This window comes from Onychomys torridus, chromosome 13, assembly GCF_903995425.1.
Source record: "Onychomys torridus chromosome 13, mOncTor1.1, whole genome shotgun sequence".
In the NCBI taxonomy this organism is placed as follows: domain Eukaryota; kingdom Metazoa; phylum Chordata; class Mammalia; order Rodentia; family Cricetidae; genus Onychomys; species Onychomys torridus.
The window spans coordinates 50,653,731-50,678,964 of record NC_050455.1 but is presented as its reverse complement, the minus strand read 5'-3'; the positions used below and the strand labels follow the sequence as shown (position 1 = coordinate 50,678,964).

The 25,234-nt window shown below is 43.0% G+C and overlaps 1 protein-coding gene across 3 annotated transcripts in view; it reads right to left on the bottom strand.

Moving 5' to 3' along the window:
* Window positions 1-10,924, bottom strand: part of Htr4 (5-hydroxytryptamine receptor 4) — a 204,423-nt gene extending 193,499 nt beyond the window's left edge. For 2 of the 3 annotated variants that reach the window (XM_036204236.1, XM_036204233.1), the window contains exon 1: window positions 10,587-10,924. The gene's annotated coding sequence lies outside the window, so the exon portion shown is untranslated. The remainder of the gene's footprint in view (window positions 1-10,586) is intronic. The other variant, XM_036204234.1, reaches the window with a different exon arrangement.
* Window positions 10,925-25,234: the final 14,310 nt, after the last annotated feature.

The following is a 25,234-nucleotide window of genomic DNA, read 5'->3' as shown; positions in this document are numbered from 1 at the left end:
CCACAGAGTTGATGAAGAGAAACAGAGGTATGATCACCAAGCATCTGTTCAATGAGCACCATGATTTCCTCACTGGAGAAGGAATTAGCCCTGTATTTGGGGTCCCAGAGAGATAGAACTAGAGAGCAGTTTGAAACTGGCTATTAGGTAGATCATTCAAATCATCAGAGCTGTGTGCCTTGGCAAGAGTGCCCCCACCCCCAATCAAAGGCTCAAAATGAGGCCAGAAAACTGTCAGTCATGTCTGAGGAGAGAAGGCAATCTGAAAGATGATTCTGATGAAATCCAAGTGTGCAAAGAGCACAGAGCAGAGTAAGAGGCTGTTTGTGGTAGGGCTGCAGTTTTCATGTGTGGGAATCATCTGCAGGGCTTGTTAAAGCAAAATGCCCCCTCGATCTTCTGATTGGCAAGGGGGAGTACAGAATTAGAGAACCTGTGTTGATAACCAGTTCACAGATACTGGTGATGCTGCTGCTCTAAAGCCTCTTTCTGAACCAAGGTGGTGCACAGGCCAAATGCTGCTCCGACCACTTGAGAACCAACATGATGATAGGGAACAGGCGGCTCCGGTACTATGTACTAGAACATTGTATGGTGGAAACGTGTTCTGTTTTCTGTTTCACAAAGTTTTTATTTTATAATTACATGTCTGTGTGTGTGTGTGTGTGTGTGTGTGAGAGAGAGAGAGAGAGAGAGAGAGAGAGAGAGAGAGAGAGAGAGAGAGAGAGAGAGAGAGAGAGAGAGAGAGAGAGAGAGAGAGAGTGAGAGAGAGAGAGAGAGTGTGTGTGTGTGTGTGTGAGAGAGAGAGAGAGAGAGAGAGAGAGAGACAGAGAGAGAGAGAGAGAGAGAGACAGAGAGAGAGAGAGAGAGAGCATGAGTATATGAATGTGGAATACAGGTGTCCTCAGAGTCCAGAAGTCAGTGTTAGATGCCCTGGAGCTGGAGTTGTAAGCCACCTGATGTGGATGGGTTCTAATAATCAAACTTGGATCCTCTAGAAGAACAGCAAACTCTTAACCATAAAGCCATCTCTGGAGTCCCTCATTTTCTATTTTAATCACTATTGTTTATGTTGATGAGAAAGACTCAGATATGTGCTAATTTATCTTTGAAATCTCCCTACTGTTTCAGGATCTCTCTCTCTCTCTCTCTCTCTCTCTCTCTCTCTCTCTCTCTCTCTCTCTGTATTAAAAAAAAAAAGAGGCCATGAATTTGCAAGGAAGCACATATAGGAGGGTTCACACGAAGGAATGAGAGTGGATAAATGATGCAATTAAATTATAACCTTAAAAAATAAGTTTAAAAAAGAATCTTCCTGCTAGTCACTAATCGTCTTTATAATAGAGAAGAACAAGCTGGGTGGCGGTGGCACATGCCTTTAATCCGAGCACTAGGGAGGCAAAGCCAGGATGATCTCTATGAGTTCAAGGCCAGCCTGGTCTACAGAGTGAGATCCAGGACAGGCACCAAAACTACACAGAGAAACCTTATCTTGGGAAAAAAAAAAAAAAAACAAGCCTCAGTACATAATCTTTAGCAAAAAGCACACCATTGCTTTAGTTCGGTGCCTTGGAAGCAGATCTGGATATGAAGACTAAGTACACATGGTTAATTGGGCAAGTGAGGGTACATTGGTGAAGGAGTGGTGGTGTCTAGGAGGGAGGGGAGGGGAGGGAAGAGAAGGGAAGGGGGAAGGAAGAGGAAAGAGAAATGAAAGGCAGCCCATGAGAAATGTGTTGTTCAGACACTGAAACAAAACCCTACAGGGAAACTCTTGGAAATGAGGACATCATATGCCTCAGAGTTGCTTAAAAGAGTGGGCGGTAACTGGGACATCAGTACTCCCACACCTGAAATTTGTTGGTTAGGCCTGGTCACAGAGGATCACAAGGATTCCCAGACACCAACTATGATGTCTATGCACAAAGGGAATCTAGCAGATTAAGGATAGATCTCCACAAACAACGCAGGTGTGTTCCTGGAAGTCAGGACAGTCTACAGGAAAATAGTGAAGGCATCAGCAGGAATGCAGGAGGAATGTAGACATTACCTGTTCCTGTTATTTAGCTGTGTTCAGCCACATTGTGTGTGCATGGTGCACTGTTTTTATGGTGACTTCTATTTCTTGCAAGTGCTATTGAATTCCACTTATGGTTTTGATTCTTTAAAGATAAATTTATTTAAGGAAAATTAATTAACCTAAAGGAAAATGCTGTGGAGATAATGTTCCAGATGGTATGAGTGTTGGCAGGATTCACAAAGGCAGAATTCAGATGACTGGAATCTGGGGCACATGGGCACAGTTGTTTAAAGCAGGGATGGCCAAAATATTGTACCCTTCTGTAAAGGGTCACTAAGCAGGTATTCTTGGTTTTTCAGAGCACAAAGACACATTTCTAACTATCAATCTCTGCAGATTGTGCTAAAGCAGCCACAGACAAACTAGAAATGAAATTGTATGGCAGTGTTCCAATAAATCAACATGAAAATTTGAATTTCAGAAAATTTTCACCTGATAATATTCCTAGCCATTTGAAATGTAAAGTGGTTCTTGGCTTACAGTCCACACAAAGAACAGGCCAGAGAGTTTGCTAACTCCTGATTCAAAGTACAACCCTGAAATCTGTTCTAGTCCTCTCAATTGCTAGTATGACATTAGCAAACTACTTACCTCTCCCTACTCTGATGGTGTCATCCATATAATAAGACATGGATAATATCAACCTCACATGATCAGTGTAAAAATACACACCTGTATATGAGATTCCCAGTGAGTTCTGTGATGTCGACCTGCTTTTCTTGAAAGGTGCATGCCAATTGTTGGAGAATATTTCCTACTGTGAGTCTCCAAAATGGGAGCAATGCACCAGATGATTTATGCCTCCTACCCTGGGTTGCGATGACAGAAACCATCCCTCTCACCCGCAAGGAAACTGAGCATGAGAATGCTCAATGTGACTTTCACCATTGATTTCAGAGACCTGAAACTGGGAGCAACTGAAACCAATGTTTTCATTACACCTAAATTAAGGCTTTAAAGCGGGTGGCTCTCAGGTATGAATGAACCTTAACATCTCTTTCAAAATTACAGGCTCAGAAAACCCAGGAATCTCTATTAAATACCCTGGTGGTTGTTCTGCTGCAGATGAATCGTGGGGTGATTCGGGAAAGGCTACAAGGATAGGGAGCATCCATCCAGGTGAGCATACCTTCTGAAACCCTCCTCAATGACGTTCCTTCATCTGTTCTTACAGCTCAATGAGCAAAAGTCTTGACTCCCAGGATTTGCTGAACACACCAAGAGCACATGCTATGCAGCGTATTTACCTCTTCTGCCCCTGCCCTTCGGTGGATTCTGAGCCTTCCAGATAAGGAAATAGTTTATGCAGAATTCTACGTCCCAGATATAATATGTAAATTATCATATCCAATTAAATTTGCCAAGGCAATCTCAATGGACAGAGGCTATTTCCATATTCTTACCTGGAAAAGCTTGAGCAGAATCCAAACCTTTTCCAGATAAAATGTCTCCAATAACATCTCACCTTTAAAATGTTCCTGTCTATACTCACCTCCCAAAAGCATCTCCCCCACAACAACAACAACAAAAAAAAGGGGGGGGGGAATGAAACTGAACCAACAGATTTTTACAGAGCCTGGTTAGCACAGTAAAGAACTGTTTTAAGTGGACCTAGGACTGAATCCTTCTATGTATCATCTCCTTTTGTCTTCATATCACATTATGAAGCAGAACTACAATTATCCTCACTTCACAGATTTGTAAACTGAGACATCTTAAACAGGTGCTGTCCAAAGCTACACTGGAAAGGGGCTCTAAAGCCCAGATATTTCACCGTTAAGGTATTCCACAAAAGGATACCATCTTAACAAACTCCAAGCTCAACTTTCCCAGCGTGGTTTTACTTATTTAGTACATATGGACGTCTTTGAAACCTCCATGCCCCCTCAGCATCTACTAATGCTTGAAGCAGAATGCATTTTAAATCATGGCCCAAGCAAGGATCTCAGTGTCCCATCACATTGAGTTCCTTGCTTTGTTCATATAAGCCACTGGTCTCTGGGTGCTAGGTGTCCTAAGGATAGTCAACCCATCTGTCTTGCAGATCTACTGTTTCAAATAAAAAACCATGAGCAAAGGGTTCTTGGAATTATGTAAAATAGTATTTTTCCAGCCTGCCTTTTTCATAGGGAATTTAAAATGTTGAGAAGAAATGAGACTATTAGTTCTATAAAAGCATGTGTGGTAAACTACGTGGTGGAGAAGGAGCAAAGGATGACTACTTGTTTGAAGATGAGCTGTTTATTAAGGTTGAATATGGTGGAAATTATGGTTGCTTGTGAACCAGTTGGCCTTGCTGCTGGCCTTGAGCTCATTTTTTCCTTTGCCTTCTCAGAGGAGATACAGCTACTTGGTAGACAGGGAAGTTAGACGACCCAAGTTCAATCCCAACTCTATAGATTTTCCCACATGTGACCTTGGAGAAACCATGTCACCTGTGTTGATTTCAATTCCCCATTATAAAAATGCAGGGGGGGGGGACAATAGCAACATTTTAATCATTAAAAAAATGGACTGATGGATGATGGAATTATGATAAAGCCACTCTAACAAAATATGAATTACAAAAGCTATTTGGTTTTTACTTACAGATATTTTCATTACATAATTCCTTCAACTTTTCACTTCACAAATTCTCAAGATAAAATAGTGGGAAATAAGTACAAAGTTAGCACCCTGAGTTGTTAGAAAAGTTAAATATGAGTTATCAGCAAAATCCACAGCAAGCACAGGGTGTGTATTAGCCTTAATTATTTACTGTATAGGGGAATGGCTGGGACAACCTGGTGGCTCCCACCCTCTCCTGGGGTCTGTGAGTCAGAGGTGTGACATACATGAACAGAATGAGAGGCCAGGCCAAACGGCACAGAAAACAGAGGACAAAGATGTGCCAGAATACCAGGAGATGCACACAGATGGGAGGATCAGATCTCTGTGCAGGGAATGCTGAGTGTGTGTGGGGGAGAGGGCTTGTGTGGAAACACAGGTGTGTTAATTATATGCCATATTAATGTCTCTTCCTCATCAGAAACCCTTTAAGGAAGAAAAATGCACAGCTCTGAAGATAAACCTGGCTCCCAGTTCTGTCTTTGTTACACTAGTTGTTTGGGAATAGGCAACATTTATTTAATTTTTCAAAAAAATCACCTGTCACTGGAAAAAAAATCCACCAAAACCACTAGCTTGAGTCCCTGACAACTACACTTACCCTTGACCTTGTGTTCACAGATGAGTGATCCAATAAGAGTCTGTTTTGGAGAATTCTGATTGGCCCAGACTTTAAAGGGTGTCACATTGATGAAGGCAATGAAGAACAAGTCATGAGCTCCTGGAGCCAAGTGCTCTGGGAATGACCTTTCACCTTTCTGTCCTGGAGCCTGGTTCCTGAAATCCTTAAGAAAAGCCCCAGTGTCCTTCCAATAAATTCCAACCTTCAGTTAAGTAAACCACTGTCAATTTTTGTGATGCAGAGCCCAAAAGAACAGCTAACCTCTGAACACAAGAATTCTTAAAATATCTAAGCCCTGCTTTCCAAATCTGTAAATCATGGAAACAGTACTTCTCTCAAGAGTTGATAGAAAAATTCCGAAAATACCAGATATATAAGAACCTACTTAAACTTTGATAACACTTGATAGATACTCAATAAACATTGTTCTATTTAAGTTTCAAACTATCAAGCTCTCTCTGGGGGCTGGGGTAGATGGCTCAGCAGTTAAGAGTGTCTACTGCTCTTGTAGGGGATCCAGGTTTGATCTCCAGCACCCCTATAGTTGCTTACAACCTGCTATAGCTGTAACCTTCTGTAATTCCAGTGTTAAGGAATCCAGTGCCCTCTTCTGGCCTTGTCAGGTGTCAGGAATGTACATGGTATACACATGCCTTGCCCATGCAGGCAAACACTCACACAAGTACAATAAAAATAAGTAAATTATTTTCATTTTGTTATTGCTGTTGTTGAGACAGAGTCTTACTATATAGCTCTGGCTGTCCTAGAACTCACTATGTAGACCAGGCTGGCCTTGAACTCACAAAACATCTACCTGCCTCTGCCTCTTGAGTAAAGGTGTGTGCCACTACACCCAGCAAATAAATCATTTTTTAAAAAGATCTTTCTGTAAGAGTTCTTAAAGGTCCATAGTTTGGATGTGATCATGCCAAAACAAAAATGCATGTTGGCGCTTGGGACGAATGGAGGAGTTGACTGAGTTTAAATTTCAATTTTTAAGGAAACTTTCTGATTGGTATTTAAATTTTTCATCAGTTACACACAAATGTGCTATTTTTCATGGAGTTTCTCCATCATTCTAATGTAGCTTTGAAAGGGAAACATATGCAGTGCAACTGTCCAGCAAAAGCTAAATAGACATCTTAGTCTTACAGAGGCTTCCCACAATGTACTTGGCATCAAACAATGTACTAAAGGACTTTGGGTCTGGATTATTATGTGAATAGGTATTTTATCATCCAAATTCAGGTAGAGGTTGGTGGAGACAGGGACAGGAAAAGATCTGAGACAAATGCTTAATGAGAGATGTGAGTTCATCTCTCTTATTGTTTATGGATTTTTGCTCCATCAATTCCTTCTCATTAATACAATGCTTAGTTAATTTTAAAATGTCATCTTCCCAAACAAAAGCTGTATTTGGGCTTTGTTTTAATTATCTAAGTCTTAACCACAACTGTTGTAGCAATAGCATGTAGACACGGATTAGAAGTGAAAATCCTTGGACCCTGACCCAGAAACATCAGAAACGGGGGAGGCTACCCTTTGATGTAGGCTTTAACGAGCCTGGTGGATTAGTCTGTTGCTCGTCAAAAACTGAAGGCCACACTTTCAACTAAACCAGAGATGTGCAGGGTCAGAGCTGATGAATCTGTGGGTTCAAGAGGCAGCTTTAAAAGGAAGTCAACCTTCCTAGTCAACCTTGGATTCTCAAGCTTATCAATAATTGCTACAGGAATCATCCTTACTCCAACACTATTGTAGCCAGTCCCATCAATTACCCTGTTGAAGAGCCATTTACACCCTCTGCCTCAATAGCAAAAAGTGAACGGCATGCAGAATGGAATGCCCAAAGAGCAGACCAAGATGACTAAGGAGAGAGTTGATGAAAACACAGGAACTTTAACTTTGATGGCAGAGACTGACAGTGAGGTAGAGTTAATAGCAACAGGAATGCCTTCTTCACTATTTGGTTCCTTCCACCTCCTTCCATTTCCCTTCACAACCTCTCTTCCATGACCCCATCCAGCTACTGCTCTCTCACTATACACATACCTTTGAGCTAATTCAGGATAACAGAAGCTTGTTTTGGGGCTTCTTGTTGTTTTGTTTTGTTTTTTTAATGAAGAATCACATAGGGCAACTGAACACAATTTACAGCCTAGAGTCTTTAGCCTCTTTCCTAGAGGCAGACTTAATCCTGCACCTAGGCTAGGTGATCTTTAAGCTCCTCCTATCTAGCCTGTAACACCAAATGTCATTCATGCAAGACAGTGCAAGTGTGAAGGTCCAAACAATGGACTGCAGCAAAATAGCACACCAGCCAATATCAGCTCCAACAGCCAATAGCTGAGAGAGAAAACTGGACAAGCTCTTTTACCTTTGTGAGCCTGAGCCACTGCATTTGAGATCTCTCTCTCTCTCTCTCTCTCTCTCTCTCTCTCTCTCTCTTTCTCTCTCTCTCTCTCTCTCTGCCCTAGGATTCTTAATGAAGATTAAATGCAACCATCCACGTAAAGCATTTAGAACTGTGCCTGGCACGTATCAAGGGTTGGGTTAATGTGAGTTATTAAGACTATTACTGCCTCTGAAATGCTTCTCGGCCGTCAGTACATCTTGAGTACTTGCAGGCAGTGAAAATCCAGAAGGAATGAAAGAGAACATATGAGGCAGTAGCAGACTTGAGACAGGGCAGGAAAGCAGTCAGCAGCATAACAAGTGTCTGGTTGTAAAGTGTTGTCGTAGAAGGCTTCCCGGCTTGTGGGGGAACTGCAGCGGTGGGTCTCAGCTAGCGTATGGGAAGACGGCAGGGCCCTCCCTCCATGAGCACTTTTCAATGCCTTGGTTTGCTTTTGGTTGTTGTAACTTTGCAGTGCTATTAATGGATACTAGGGGTGTTGTTGAATATCCTACAATGCACAGGACAAGAATCATCTATCCCAAATGCCAGTGCTGTTGAATCTGGAGAAAACACGAATTATAATGTAACATGACATTATCTTAATAAGGTAGGCTCTGGCACTTCACGAAGATGAAAACTGGGTGATCTTTAAAACTCCTCCAATCCTAATGGTGTTTGCATTTAATTCTCAACCTCAAACTTAAGTCAACAGTACATATCACTTTTCTTCTTTTTTTTCCACATCTTTCCCCCAAAAAATCAAACACTATTTTTCAAACAAAGGTTACAAATTTTTATAGGTTTACATGAGACATTATGTAAACTTATTCTTGCTAAAACAGTGGCAACAGGGTGTTTCGATGATGAGAGAATCCTTCAAAAGGATCTAGTGACAAGACTCTAGTTGAAAATTTTCATTTCCACTTTTAAAAGTAAAGAAAGTAAGACGGAGAGAGGCAGAAACCTGAGCTAAGTCACATAATGTGACATTCATCAAGAACCGACAATTTTGTAGTTGGACACACATTATCCCAAGGATCACATCTTCCTGGCATTCATTCTTTTGCATTGCATTTTCCCCATGATCAGAGTCTGTATCTCTTCCCATCTTTGGAAATCCCCTAAATATTGGTTTCATCGGACAAAGGTGACCATGGTGAGAATAAAAGGGGGGAACGGGGCCCAAGAAAACAGACAAACTGCCAATGGATTAGACCTTGGCGGCTCCTGGTGGAGGGAGAAATGAAAGGTGACGTCAGTGCCCTGTTTGGATGACTTGGGGGACGATGCATCAGCAACATGGGAAATCAAGGGTACATGCTGGGATGGGATGCCGCTCATGACAACTCCGGGTGCTGCCTTTGATCTGAGACAATGAGAAAAGGAGTGAGTGGAATCCGGTGTTGGTTATGAGTATGTTGGCCCAAGGAATCACATTAGAGGTAAAACCCAGAAAACTTGGGGGGAACCAGGCATGTTATTGTTCTGAGACCCCTACCTGCTCAGAACAGAGGGACTCCTTGACGTTCTGGGCAACTTGACTTTATTCTAGTTCTCCTAGAGTTTAAAAACCAATGGTGACTCTACCACATAAAAATAATTATAACAAAGATATTTTCCAGAAGAGGAAGTGATGCAAACACAACAGAGATCAGAATGAGGAGGCATGAGTGAAACATTTAAAAATTATTTGGAAGTGTTGGAATATCTGGTTATTTTCTGTGATTTTTTTCCTACACAAAGGTATTTCCTAGACGGGAACTGCTTCTCGGAACTCTGTGGGCATTATCCTTTCTCTGACTTTCTTGTTTCTGGGACACCAACCACATCCATCACCGATGGTGTTTTCCTTCCTTAGCTGTGCTCACAAGGAACGGTGAGCAACCTCTCCTTCTTTGGTCACTGATGCTGAAATCTCCAAGGACCAGACAAACCTCTATCCGCAACTACAGGCGAGGGTCACCTACAGCCTTCTTACCCAAAGAATCCATCCTGACAATATGAAGACCAAGAGGGCAAACTTGCATCTGTGTCCCCTCAGTGGAACGCACTTTCAATTCATGTCAAATCTGTTCCCTAGAAAACATTTTGTGTTGTTTTCATGGGTCAGATAGAAAATCGCCAAGATTTTTTCTTAATATTGAACACTAAGAAGCCAAGCATTTGCCATGACTCTCTTGCCTTTGCCAATTAGCATTGCCCTGAATCAACAGCCGCTTCTTTCAAACGCAGCCAGCAGTGTGCCAGGGGCAAGGGGCAAGCCTGGACAAGAAGCACGTTCCATTGAGATCGGATTCTCCAAAAGGCAACGGCAGGATGGCCCCTAGTACTGCCAGTGACTGAGATATCGTCATGCAGCACAGAATATCCACACGCTCATGCCACTACACACTCCTGCTGCTTATACACACAAGAGGCAGGTATCTCATTACACATAGAAGGCATACTCACAATCATCCACAGTCTACCAAGATACATCAAATTACACACCAATAAAGATAAGATACACAACATAAGCTTCTCTCTATCTCTATCTATCTATCTATCTATCTATCTATCTGTCTATCTTTCTTCTTTCTTTCCTTCCTCCTTATCTCTCCCCTCTCTCTTCCTTTCTTTCTCTTCACATACAACCTCATACAGTCAGTGACCACACATGCAGTTTCACAAGTACTTACCTACACAAGTGCAGGAGGGCAGCTACTCAACCTTCAGTGGTCCCACGCTGCAGACAGGTCCTACCCAGACAGACAGTCCACCCACCCACACCAATACACATCCCATCCCTGTGACAAAGGCTGGTGGGTGTCGGAAGTACAGAACCCTGAAGCCCCCACCCGACCCCGACATCCCGCCCCGCCCCCTCTCGGCTTCCCCACCTGCACACGTGGACTCCTGGGGTTCTGATCTCCTGGCGCACTCCCAGCACCACGCCGCTATGCTGCGGAAGGCTAGGGAGAAAGGCGCCCTGGCAGATCGTTGCGGCTACCTTTAGCGCAGAGCCCAGCTTCTGCCGCTGCTGCGCTGCGCTCCCCGCTACTGTCTGCGCCCTCGCCGCCGCCCCCTTTGGGTGCGGGCTTCAGCCCCCGCGCTGGGGAACGGGCAGGCGCCTGGCACCGGCAGCAGGCTGGAGACCCCAGCCTGGGCTCACCTGGGCATGCAGAGCATCCTCCTCCTCCTAGAAGAGCTGGCTCCGTGGGCTCCACAGTACCCAGCCTGAGCGTCCCTGCTGTCCTGCTCAATGCCGCCCCCACAGGGCACGCGGGGCGCCACCTGTGCAGAGGGTCTCACAGAGGTTTGGGGCGCAGAGGCTGCACAGATCTCACACCTTTAGGCTGACCAGCATGTGCTTCCCTGACCAGAATCTTACCCATTCGCTGGGGACAGGGAGCCCTACACTGTAGACTCCTGAGTGACCTTGGGCCAATCGGTTCACCTTTTTGGGTGCCCACTTCCTCTATTCAGGGACAATAAACTCAAGAATGCCTCTGTGGTGCCTGTGCCAGGGGCAATCCTTCCTCGGTACAGCCTACTTCCTTCTTCTCATGCCTGACTCAGCCTGGCCCAGAGCAAGGTTTGTCTGGGAGCGGCATTCAAGAGAATTCTGGGCACTTTGGAAACAGGATGGCAAGTTCTCCGGAGCTAATGCGTTCATTTGTCGGCGGGCTCCCCAAGGGATCAGCCTTGCCTTGTTAGTCCACTCTGTGCCTCCCTGTCTGAAGTCAGTGGGTTCTCCCAGCTCTGACCACCTGTCACCTTGACCATGTGATGAGCCTGGAGCCAGTCTCAGTGCTCTCACATGGAAAGCAGGGTGCAAACTGACAGTTGTGTTAGGGGTCTCCAAAAGCCCAGGCCTGGGTTCAAGGATGTGACGTATCTGTGAGGGACTATGACAGGACAAAATCCATCTTCCTTCAACACATCTGGTCAAAGCCCCCCAGTGATAAGGACGAAAAGATGCAAAGGTTAAATGAAAGCATGTTGCTAGGAGAGTTAGGAGAAGGCGGGGCCTTTGTCACCTGCATGAGGGAAGAACCACAGACCTTGGGGTGAAGTACTCACCCTCAAGTACCACCAAGACTGCCTGGAAGCCTGCCAAACAGAGAAGCTGAGGGCAGGGATGAACTTCTGTGAGCAGAGAAATCTTCCAAGACACTCTTCAAAATCACTAACCTACCATTGTACCGGAACCAACGCGAGTGAACCAGGAGTTTGCACTGGATGGTTTGTGTTCAGTGCTGAGGATTGAACCCGCGGCCTTACACATCCCAGGCTAGTCCCCTGCTGTTTTGTCCTGTTATCTGTCTGTCTGCTTAATCTTGAGACAGGACCCAGGCTGGAGCTTCTGCTTTAGCCTATAGTGCTGGGATCACAGGCACCATCCCCTCACTGTGCGTGGCTGAAAGTTTACATTGACCAACCCTTTTCACCAAAAGGCCTCTGAGTTCTGTTGGTCCTCCTCCTGGCCTATATCCCTTCCCCTCAGGAGAGTAAGACCACATGGCTTTGAAAATGCAATAAGTCAAAAAAAACCAAAACAAACAAACAAACAAAAAAACCAAAAAACCAAAAACAAAACAAACAAACAAAAAACCCAAAAAACAACAACAGATTCTGGAAGTTGAAGACAGAACTGTTCTCACCCCAAATACAGAAAGGATTGCAGCTCTGCAGGAACCTCAATATTAACACACTGAGAGCTATGTCATATTAGTAACCCAAAGAATTTTGAGGTGACCCATGTCCTAAGCCATCAAGCAATTTGTTGCTGTGATGGATAATGTATACAATGCTTGTCTCTTGCTCGGTAACACCAACGTCTTTACCTTGTGATTAACAGTAATCCATGTAGCCCAGATACCCAGTTGCTTTGCTACACCCCAGCCCTGTTGTGTTTCAAGCAATCTTCTGCATGCCAATGTCACATGTCCTTTCCCCTTTTCCTCTGGAATGTCTATGAAAGGATGAAGATTGGGAAGAATAGACTCAGGTGCAGAGGGGTTGCAAGTATGAAAAGTGGGTCCCATGCCACGATGCTGTGGGTCTGCAAGTGGGGTTAGAAGAGGAGACAGAGACAGACAAAGGCTGTGGGCTGTCTCCAGCCAGGAAACAACTTCCCAAGACCAGTCTATCCCAAAAGAAATGAGCAGACTTGATAAAGCAAGCATGAGACCTCATCAAGCCAAGACACCCTGTTCGTAATAACTGCTATTGCCAGCAGCGTTGGAGTGCTGAGAAGCCAGCTGCCTGAAATAGAGAGAACGGGGCAATAAAGGGTAGCTGAGCAGTTACTACAGGGAGATAAGGACGCCCTGGCCCTTCTGCTGTGTTCTTTGTCCTCCAGTCGTCCCGATATTGTTTGGATTCAATATTTATGTTTGAAGGGGCAGTTAACTGATTCCTGTTTTATTACCAACAAAAATCAAATAAATGACTATTTAGTCTGGAGCTAACAGTCAAAGCATGGAGACAGGCATCATGAGCATGACCCAGTGAACAAAACCCTAACCAAACTTAAGGTTAATTTTTTTCATTTATATCCAGTAAACTTATTGTTTTTTGATATGTAATTATATTAGCTTCTACAAATCCAAAATCAAATTTGTGTAAACAATAATGGTATGTTCAGTGCACAGCCAACTGAGCTATAACATGAACAAGCATATTTGGGATAAACTTTAATATATTTAATGGGACGAGTGCAGCTTTGGATGACAAGCATAAGCTCCTTCCCACCTGCAGGGTTTTTCTCATTCAGTAAGGAAATGAGACCCTGAGGAGGGAAGAAAAGTAGGCATGCAGGAAATGGCTTTTGACCCCAGAGGATCTCTGGGATGGTATAATCTGTATAAAGAAAGGAAATAAAGCTCAAACTGGGCATTAGGCAGTGGCCAGGACTGTCCAAGGCCAGGTAAGGAAACCAATCTCAGACTTGGCTCCAGCACTGTCTTTCGCATGCAGGGATGATGAATCATGCTCTTCACATCCTTAGCCCAGACACCAGCAACCTCATCAGTAGGGCATGGCAGCAGGTATCTAAGTGTTGCTTGCAGTGGAGATGGTCAGAGCAGAGATGTACACATGAGTATAACAGACATATTTGGATTGTTCATAATGTGGATGCTTTGAGACCTCCTACTAGCACTAATGAAACGTTGTAATAGGAGAGTTAGTGGATTACTTGAGCTGTAACCTAATGTTTAAAGTAGGGCAACGTAGCGAGCCAGAGATTGGTAAATATCCATTTTCTATAATGTCCTCTGCGTGCGTGCGTGTGCGTGTGTGTGTGTGTGTGTGTGTGTGTGTGTGTGTGTGTGTTATCTATGTGTGCAGAGACAGAGGAGAATGTGGCATGTTCTGCTCAACATTCTTCACCCTATTCCATTGAGACAGGTTCTCTCACTGAATCTAGACCTTGATTGGTGGCCAGCAAGCCTCAGAAAACCTCTTATCTCCACCCGACAATGACACTGGGGTTGCAAGCTCATGCATAGCCATGCTCTGCTATTTATATTCATGCTAGGTTCTGAACTCAGGCCCTCACACTAGTGCACTAACTTCATGAGCAATCTCCCAGCCTCATCATTTTCTTAGGCATGTATGTGTTCAGCCTTGGGTAATGTGACTCTAAGAATCTAAGATGCCTCTTCTCAAATTACTCATAGCCAACTAGAAGAGATAGGACTGGGCAGAGAATCCCAACACACAGTGTGAAGACTCATAATTGAAACATGAATGACAAGTGGGGCTCATTGCTAGTGTTACCCTCATTTTATTACTACTTAGCAAACATTCGCTAAGCATCCACTGCTTGCTGGTTGCTACACTAACCACTTCATGTACCCTCTTAAGCATCTCCTAATATCTCTGAGAGACACTATTAGAGTTGTACAGAGTTAAAAGAGCAATCACACAAGGATGAAGGAACTTGATATTGAGATGATGTGGGGAGAAAGCAGAGTCCAGACTAATCTGGACAAGAATTCAAGTTGTCTTCCTGTGAGCAAGCATGGAGTAAAAGTCTTAATAACGACTATGCCAAACAACATTTATGATACATTGCATTCAGTGCACTGCACACTCCACAGCTTGAGACTCTCGGGAGAATACGTATGCTGTTGGAAACAAGAGTCAGGCTACACTTTTACTATTTGAGAAAGAGGGGGATAGGCTGGCATATCACAAAGGAAAAGAGTCACATCCAGATGTGAGCTCAGCATTTGGAGCCATCCAGCACTGGAGGTACTAAAGTGCAAACAGGGTAACATCTGCCAGGAATGCTGAAGGAAGAAAACCCTGTCCTTATGGCAAGGTTCAGCATCATCCCTTGATCTCCTCAGACTTGTCTGATGCTGAAATCTGAAAAATGGAGTGTTGCTTAACTCTTCTTCAGCTAGCACTTAAATATCAAGGCTCTCTGTCTTCTCCTTCACTTGCTCCTGCTCTTCTCTTTCATTGGAGACTTGAATTTGATTTTTTTTTTATTCTTTGGGGGCCCACCCCCCTGCTCCCAAATAAACACACAGCATCCTATTCTTACTTATGAATGCCCAGCCTTAGGTTGGCTTATATCTAGCCAACTTAAATTATCATGTCTACCTTTTGCCTCTGGGCTTTTATCTTTCTCTATTCTATATACTTTTCTCTCCTTCTCACTCAGTGGCTGGTTGGGTGGCTGAGTGGCTGGCCCCTGGCATCCTCCTGTCCTCCTTTTCTCACTCTTCCCTCTTCTCTATCCTTCTTCCCTCATTCTCTCTGCCTGCCAGCCCCTATTTCTCTCTCCTGCCTTGCTATTGGTCATTCAGCTCTCTATTAGACCAATCAAGTGTTTTAAACAAAGTAACACAGCTTTACAGATTTAAATAAATGCAACATAAAAGAATGCAACACATCTTTGCATCATTAAACAAATATTGCACAGCATAAACAAATGAACACATTTTAAATTAATATTCCACAACAGATGCTTGCTTTCATTATTATTTGTATGCTGACAAGCTCTACATTTGTACTGTAGCACAAGTTCATTGCTGAGCTGTAGATCTATCTCTAGATGTAAGATATCCAGGCATGTTGCTGCTCTCAGGAGTACCTGGTCCCATTCAGCCTGGATGACTGGAAATCAAGTCTCTAGGAGAAAGAAAATATAGAGTTCTGCCAGATTAAGACCTTGAAAACTTAAAAAACTCTGATCACATAGTGGAGGTGTAAAAAGTGCAGTGTTTGAATTTTAGAGGCACAAACAGGCTTGCGTTTGATTATCTGCAAGGGAAATGTAAATATCTGGGCTTTTCAAAAACAGTATTTATGATAACATAGCCATCTAAATCTCATTCTCCAATTTTAAACTTTCTCATCCAACTTACAGATAGTTGAAAAGGCTTACCTGGAGAGACATAACAGAATGCATAACTCTTAATACTATTTAAAAAAAACTAATAGTGCAGCTGGTAAACTAAATGGAGAATGGAGGCAGGAAGATGTAAGAGTGGAAGAAGATACTTCAACGTCCCCATCACACAGAATAAAAGTCAAGAGAGGCTGAGCCCTTTCTTAATAGAAGAGCAAATACCAGAAGATCTGTGCTACTTAGAGTTGCCAAGGTGATTGGGGAGGAGAATAATATACTGGAGGTCACTCAATAGCAAATAAAGAAATAGCTACGTAAGCTCATTATATACAAAAAGAAAGATAATTTCTTCAAGAGCCACAGTGGACCATGATCTCCAGGTAATTTCACCATTTCCTGTGCAGTAATAATATCTCCTATATCTAGACAATTCATGTTTTAGGGAAGCTAACCCATTGCCAGTCCTCAACATGACCTTAGTTGACTGAAATCTATCAATATATTCTGCCTTGTTGGTCTTAATCTTTGAGTTAGCAAGGAATTAATCTAGCTCGAGCCAATGCCACACAAAGTCTCAGCTCAGGATTATGGAAAGTGATCTCTTGCTTTTCTGTGAGAATGTCTCCCAGAAAAGGCCCTCTGCATGTGGGAAACAGTTGTGTAGCTTGGTCTGTTTGAGGGGCCCCTGGCAGTGAGATCAGGATCTATGCCTGGTGCAAGAGCTGGCTTTCTAGATCCCATTACCTATGGTGGGACAACTTGCTAAGGCTTGATACAGTTGGGAGAGGCTTAGTCCTGCCTCAACTGAATGTACCAGGCTTTGTTGACTCCCCATGGGAGCCCCTACCCTTTTGGAGGAGGGGATGGGGCTGGGTCAGGGGGAGAAGGGTGGGTGCAGGGGGCAGAAGGAGGGATAAGAGGGAGATCTGTGATTGGTATGTAAAACAAATTAAGGGTTTTTTTTTTTTCAAATAAAAAAAGAAATAGCTGGGGGCTCCACAGCATTTGGTTCATAATCCATGTGCTTCCATTCGTTTGGCTATTTGTCCCTGTGCTTTTTGCAATCTTGGATTCAACAATTCACGCTCTTGCAGACCCTCCTCTTTCTCGACAATTGGACTCCTGGAGCTCCACCTGGGGCCTGGCTGAGGATCTCTGCATCCACTTCCATCAGTTATTGGACGAGAGTTCCAGCACGACAGTTAGGGTGTTTAGCCATCTGATCACCGGACTAGGTCAGATCAGGCTTTCTCTTGACCATTGCCAGCAGTCTACAGAGGATGTATCATTGTGGATTTTGGGGGACCTCTCCAGCACTCTGCTGGATCAGGCCCTCTGGATAAGTGAGACAATTGAATAGCTTGATTTGCTTGGGAGGCACCCAGTCTGTGGGACCAGGATCTGTCCTTAGTGCATGAGCTGGCTGTTTGAAACCTTGGGCTTACACAGGGACACTTTGCTCAGTCTGGAAGGAGGGGACAGGACCTGCCTGTACTGAATCCACCATGTTTAAATGAATCCCCAGGGGTGCCTTGATCCTGGAGGACATGGGAATGGAGGGGAGGGGCTGGGAAGAAGGTGGGGGGGGGGGCGGGAGGGGGGAGGACAGGGGAACCCATGGCTGATGTATAAAATTTAAAACACATAATAATATATAGATAATTATAATAATATAAATAAATAATAAGAAATAATAAATTTAAAAATGTATATCAATAAACCCCCCCAAAAAAAGAAATAGAAGAAAAAAGAATACCTCCCTCCTTCACTGGACAGTGAGGTATAAGATGTTATTTCATGAAATGCTATTTCTGATATTTTTCTGTTTTGGAGAGGCTCAGTCTGTAGATAAAAACAACACATAAAGATTTTTTTTAAAATGCCATAGGATCAATGTCCTGATGATGTTTGGGTGGCTCAAACTGTTCTCAACCTGTGGGTCAAAATCCCCTTAGGAGTCACATATCAGATATCATGCACAGCAGATATTTACATTACAATTGATAATATTAGCAAAATTACAGTTATGAAGAAGCAACAAAAGAAATTCATGATTGGGGTCACTACAGCATGAGGAACTGTGTTAAAGGGTCACAGCATTAGCAAGGTTGGGAACCACGGCCATAGATAATCCTTTAACTCTTATGTAAGCAATGCATATCTCAGATTGGCAATCATTCTTTATCTTGATGATGAGTAACTGTTTTAGGGTTTCTAGCACTGTGAAGAGACACCATGACCATGGCAACTCTTAGAAAAAAAAAAAACATTTAATTAGGGTGGCTCACTTGCAGTTCAGAGGTTCAGTCCATTATCATCATAGCGGGGAGCATGGCGGTGGGCATGCAGACATGGTGATGGCTACATCTTCACCAGAAGGCAACAGGAAGTGGATTGACTCACTGGATGGTATCTTGAGCATATATAAGATCTCAAGACTACCTTCACAGTGACATATTTCCTCCAACAAGACCACACCTACTCCAACAAGGCCACACCTCCTAATAGTGCCACTCCCAATAAAATTATGGGAGCCAATTACATTCAAACTACCACAGTTACCAAATCTCACTTTCATTTAGTGACAGATGACTCCAGCTCCAGCCTCTTAGCACTTGGCTGAGTTTTGATCAATGAAATGGAAATCGATGTGCTCTGTGGAACTCCAGAGGAAGATTCCTTAAAGTCTCCATCATGGCTCTATCGTATGCAGGATGCATTTTGCTCCTGCTTCCTCCCACTGTGGAGGGTGAGCACACTTGCAGAAATCTCTTGAAAATGTATGCCATGAGGAACAAAAGGACATCTCAGGATCTGGACTCCTCTGAGACTTTCCATTAACAAAGACTGTATGAAGACAGTGCTTTTCATAAAGGAGAATCTCTAAGCTATGTAGAAAAAAGTTGAAATATATTTTTTGTACAACCTCTAATGCTCTAATAAATGGGAAAGTGATGCTCTATGGAAATCCTCCATAGTTTTCTAGCTAAGTGCAATTTTGAATTATGAATGGGGACACTGGAAAGTATTATGTATATGTATGTGTATATATATATATATATATATATATATATATATATATATATATATATATCCAAATGCCTCTCAAAGAGGATCTAAATAATAGAGGGGAATATTCACAAAACATTATTAAAAGAAAGAAGTGGAATGCCTAACAGCACACTTAATAGAAATGCCTTCAGTAGCAGATTAAAAATGTATGAGTTATTTCAGAAAATGCTGCCACGAATTTTCTCTGCATCACAAATCAGAAAACTTTATTTTCAATGGTTATTGCGTATTTTAATTGTAAAAAGCTAAACATTGATAATCTGGGAGACTGGTAACAGCTCTTGATATCAGCTGTGTTGAGGGAACATCAGAACAGAGGATATGACCGACCATAGCTGATCCCAGAGCCATGGCCCTGCAGTTGCATCCCAAAGCAAACTAGGCAGCCTACAAAATCCTCTTAAGGCTCATCACAGCAGGTACGGGCTGAAAAGAAACCTAGAAAAGCAGAAAGTATTCTAAATGGATACCCTGCCCTGGGAACATGGCGCCTCACCTCTGCACAGGAAATCTCCACCTCGGGCACGTACGTTTCCTGTAGGATTCTTCCATTTTCTACTCTAGGAGGGGCCTTGGAAAGTGGAGTAGAAGAAACAGGGAAACATGTAAAGGCCACGGGGTGGCATATGCTTGGGGACCATGGCTTTCTACAGCTCAATTGACAACAAAGCTGGCTTTGTATGCGGTTTACAGCTTTCAGTATCTTCTCTGTGGAGAAAGCTGCCTGGGTCATAAAGTACCTTCAGTAGAGAAGATGGAAAGGGTACAAAGTCAACAAAACGTCGCTTAATGCTGGCACCAGGAAATATACTAAATACAGGAATAGGAGGGTAAAGGAAGAGGTGAATTAGCCAATTAGCTTCCAAAGGCAAACTCATGACAGGAATGAAACAGCAAAATCAAGCAAAAGGTAAACATTTGTGTGGATGATAAATGGAAAGGCTAATGGCTCTTCACTCGGCTTTAGTCTGTAGTATTGAAAAATGAGAGAGCCTTTAAGATCATTGACTTAAAAACTTAGGGGAAATACACTGTGAAACAGCCCCAAGGGAACATGATTCCAGTGCGACAGTCTCACTACTTTGTCAGTGGGTGAGATCTCTGGCCGGTGTGTTTGTTTGTTTGCACTTTAAAACAGAAATGCTCTGGGAGACTACTATCAACCACTTGCTACTCCAGCCTCCAATTCTTTGCCCCTCAGGTGTTCCAAGACTCTCCTGCCCTGTGTCCTCGAAGTGAAAGTTTCACCCGTTCCCTACTGTGTGAGCAGGACAGCTCTAGATAGTTTGCAGCCATTCCTCAACCCTCCAGTGGCCCTTGGAATGAGACTACCCCTCCAGGCTCATTCATTTGAATCCTCATCCCTGTTGGTGGCACTGTTAGGGACCTTGATGGAGCTTTGCTGGAGAAAGTTCTTCACTGGGGACAGACTGTGTGTTTATAGCCTCACCACCCTTCCAGTTCACACTCCCTGCTTCCAGGGTGAAGTTGAGATGTGGTCTCCCAGCCTGCTGCTCAGGTCACCATTATGAACACGTAGCCCTCCAGCCGGGTGAGCCACTTCTTTAACTTGCCTTCGCTCGTGCTATTTAATTCCAGCAACAAAAATGTAACCAACACACTTCCTTTCTCCTAGCCTCTCTCCCCTGAAGCTGTGGGTCTTTTTTCTTTTTAAGTTGAAGGGGGAATTTACTTCTTCGGTGATATTTTCTTTGGCACAGCCAAAAACATGAGAACAAATAAAGTCTTTCCTTTTAATTCTTTCATTTATGTCTAACTATTCATGGTTCTTCTCGAGGTAAATGTATTCCCTTGGCATTGCCCTTTTACTTGATTGTTTTGCTTTTCTATTAGTGTGTATTAATTATAGAGAAAAGTGTGTTTCATTGTTTTCACATGTGTATATAAGGAAGTGTCATACTTACTCCCCTGTTGGCCATACTTCCCCTCCTCCACCCCTGTACTGTCTCCTACTTATTCCTTAATAGTCCCCCTTTCCTAATATTCTTTCTGGGTTGGACTTAGTTAACATCATGATCTCTAATTCTATCTACTTTTTTGGGGGGGGGCAAGTGGCAAATGGTTTTTCTTTTGCAAGGTGGAAGATTTATATATATAATTATATATAATATATACAATATATTATATTATAACATATTTATATTCATTTTAATATATTTATATATTTATTTTATGACCACGTATGAATATATTATATATTCATATATTATGTATAATTATATGTGTGTAATCAAAATCATATATATATATATAATGTGTTTAAGGCTGAACATTTGTGATTGGATAACCTATGGGTGGGGACGGGGCTTGTCCCGGGAGGTAACTGATTCTCCCTCTCTCAGCAGCCTTTATGTTCCAGTAGCTCTTCATCTAGAAATGAGGTCATGTGAGATATCCCTCATCCACAGTAGCATGTCAACTTGTGCTGCTGTCTTTCAAGTCTCATTTAGGCAACCAGAGTTTAGAGATTTCGTGGGTGCAGAGATACTATCCTACAAAGGACATCCTGGTCCTCTGGCAATTACAATCTTTTCTGTCCCCACTTCTGCAATGTCCCCTTAATCTTAGGTACAGGAGTTGTGTTTTATCACAACGAGGAATCCTGTGGTCAGTTTTTCTCTGCAATTTAAGCCACTGCGGATTTCTGTAATAGTCTTTGTCTGCTACAAAAAGAAGCTTCTTCCATGAGGCGTGTCACAGTTACTTTCCTATTGCTGTGACAAAGCACCGTGACCAAGGAAACTTATAAAAGGAAGCATTTGATTGGGGGGCTTTCTTACAGTTCAGAGGGTGACTGACGACCATCATTATGGGAGCATGGGAGCTGGCAGGCATGGTGCCAGAGCAGTAGCTGGGAGCATATGTGTTCACACAACAACCACGAGGAAGAGAAAGAGAGTTAACTGGGAATGGCATGGACTTTTAAAACTTCAAGGCTAACCCCCCCCCCCCAGTGATATGTGTCTTCCAAGAAGTCCACACCTCCTAATCCTTCCCAATCAGTTCTACCAACTGCAGACCAAGCGTTCAAACACATGATCTTAAAGGGACATTCTCATTTAGTCCACTACCAAGGGTGAGAGTTACACTTATCCATGAGCATAAGGATAAGTATTTAGGATGGAGTTAGAAGTTAGGCTGGTTTGGAAAAGCGGTAGTAGTCCAGGCAGCTGGCATTACAGTCCCAGGCATGAGTTCCTTCCTGTGACCAAGCCTTAAACCCAGTTAGACAGCCGCTGGTTATTCCCAAGAAGCAAACGCCACTATTACACCCTGGGGAATGTCCTGCCATGATGGTCATCGCTATAGTTCTTAGCTTTTGCAGCTGGCTGGGACTATTGATTGATTGATTTTTTTATTTTATTTTATTTTTTTTTTGCAGCCTTTGGAGCATCTTCAGTTACTTACTCTAAGAGTAAGCCTTGCAAAGGACACTTCCAGGTCTCTTCCAGCTCAAATCCCCCTAGTCGTCTGTCTGACATGTGGGTGTCTTCAACACTAAGGTCTTATCATCAAGCTCTTGGAGGCAACCCAGGGCAGTAACAATCACCTATATTATTTTGGGAGCCTCATTGGCTCCCTTGCCAAACAACTCAAAGTAAGACTTCCCAAGCCTAGCACTGGGGTTTTTGTTAGTCTGTGGCTCTCAGGGGGAGCATTACCACCACGGGTGACATAGCTTCATTCAAACTATGTACATATATGCATGCACATAGGAAGTAAATGCTGTTATTTGTGGATAATAGCTTTGAGTGTGTGTGTGTGTGTGTGTGTGTGTGTGTGTGTGTGTGTGTCCTGAAATCACTGCAGAAACCAGGAAAGTGAAAAGGGACCTTGCTAAGGGCAGAGGGGAAGAGATCTAGGGAGGGGATAGTAGGGAACAAACGCTGAGGAAGAAGAAATGGGAAAAACAGGGAGAGGTAACTGGGAAAGCAGTGGGGGGGGATACTGGGATGGAGGGAGGGCAGGAGAGAAGGAGGGAGGGAGAAAGGAACAAACAAACAAACAAACAAACAAACACACCGGCCAGAGATCTCACCCACTGACAAAGTAGTGAGACTGTCGCACTGGAATCGTGTTCCCTTGGGGCTGTTTCATAGTGTGTTTCCCCTAAGTTTTTAAGTCAATGATCTTAAAGGCTCTCTCATTTTTCAATACTACAGACTAAAGCCGAGTGAAGAGCCATTAGCCTTTCCATTTATCATCCACACAAATGTTTACCTTTTGCTTGATTTTGCTGTTTCATTCCTGTCATGAGTTTGCCTTTGGAAGCTAATTGGCTAATTCACCTCTTCCTTTATCCTCCTGTTCCTGTATTTAGTATATTTCCTGGTGCCAGCATTAAGCGATGTTTTATCGACTTTGTACCTTTTCCATTCACTATGGAAGTTTGGAAAAGCCATAGCAAAACACATTTTATTTTGCTTTAAAATTCATATATAATCTTGTTTTCTTAATAGCTAAGTAATTCTTCACTGTGGGGCCAGGGAGACAAGCCAAATAGTAAAGTATTTGACACACAGGTGTGAGTTCCTGAATCTGGTGCCTGGAATCCATGTAGAAAGGCCACATGTGGTGGTACACACACTTAAAATCCCAGACCTAGGGAGGCAGAGACAGCTCACTCACCAGGTAGTCTTGCCTTCTTGGCAAGCTTCAGGACAGTTTTAGTAGATGGCACTCCTGAGGAACCACATCTGAGGTCATCTTTTGGCTTCTACACATAGATACACACAAACACGCACGCACACATGATTGTGCCACATTCATATACCACCTCCTCTTGATCTGGTCATCCATTAGTAATAGCTAAACTGGCTTTATTCTTCTCTTGTGAATAGTGCTTCAATAAACATAGGTAGTTCTGGTATCACTGTTCATGCTCCTTTGGGTCCTTTGAGTGTATATTTAAAATGGTCTAACTGGATCATGCGGCAGCTCTGCTTTTATGTTTTTGAGGGACCTCCATGTTGATGTCCATAGCAGATTCACTAATTTACATTCCTATCTACTGTGTATGAAGTCCCTCCACTAATATTTCATTATTATTGTTTTTTTCCCTTATGGCAGCCATTTGGACTAGGTTAGAAGACTCTTGATGTAGTGTTGAATTGCATTTCCCTGGTAGCTAAAGATGTTGGACACTTTTTCATGTATTTTATTGGCCATTTCTATTTATCCATTCATCTGTTTATTCATTCATCTATTTATTGGCTGTCCTGTTTGCTCTTTGGTGTTTACTTTTCAAAATGTTTTCTGTCTTCTGGATGTTAATCCCTATTGGATGAACAGCTGCCAGAGATGTTCTTCCATTCTGTAGGAGGGAGGTCTCTTCAGTCTGACAGTTGTTTCCACACCTGGGTATTTACCTTTTTTAATAAGCAGATCCCTTAAACTTTTTAAGTCTTCTAAATATAGGAATAGTCTGCTAACTTCTATCTGGTTCCTACGCACCTGAGATATTGGTGACACACAGGTAATCTGTGTAGTTAGTGTCTTAAGAACAGGTGACAGGTTGGGGATTTAGCTCAGTGGTAGAGCACTTGCCTAGCAAGTGCAAGGCCCTGGGTTCGCTCCTCAGCTCAAAAAAAAAAAAAAAAAAAAAAAAAAAGAACAGGTGACTTGGCGCATGAACTCAAATCCATCAAAGACAAGTGTACCACACCATACCGAGAAACATCTCTTCTTTAAGGATCCAACTTACAACAGATTCATGAAAAAAAAATCTGCCAATGGAGATTGAGGCCATATGCATTTTCATGTAATTTGAATAAATGTAATTCTATATGTTCAAAATGTACATAGAAACAAAAATCAGCTTAAATTATAGCAACAACTCTCTCCTGTACGTCATTCAGTGAGTATGAGTTGGCAAATGGGAGTAAAGAATTGCCACTCCCCTCCTTGGTCCAGTTTTCACACACTTCCTTTAAAGTGAGCAGTTTGAGAGTCCCGGGTGATGTGCTTTCCGTATAACACACCCTCAACACAAACCAACACGATCATGAATGATCAATCCCAGAAACAAGAACTTATCTCAGTTGGAAAACTGGCTCAATTGGATTGATTCTGCGGTAGCACAAT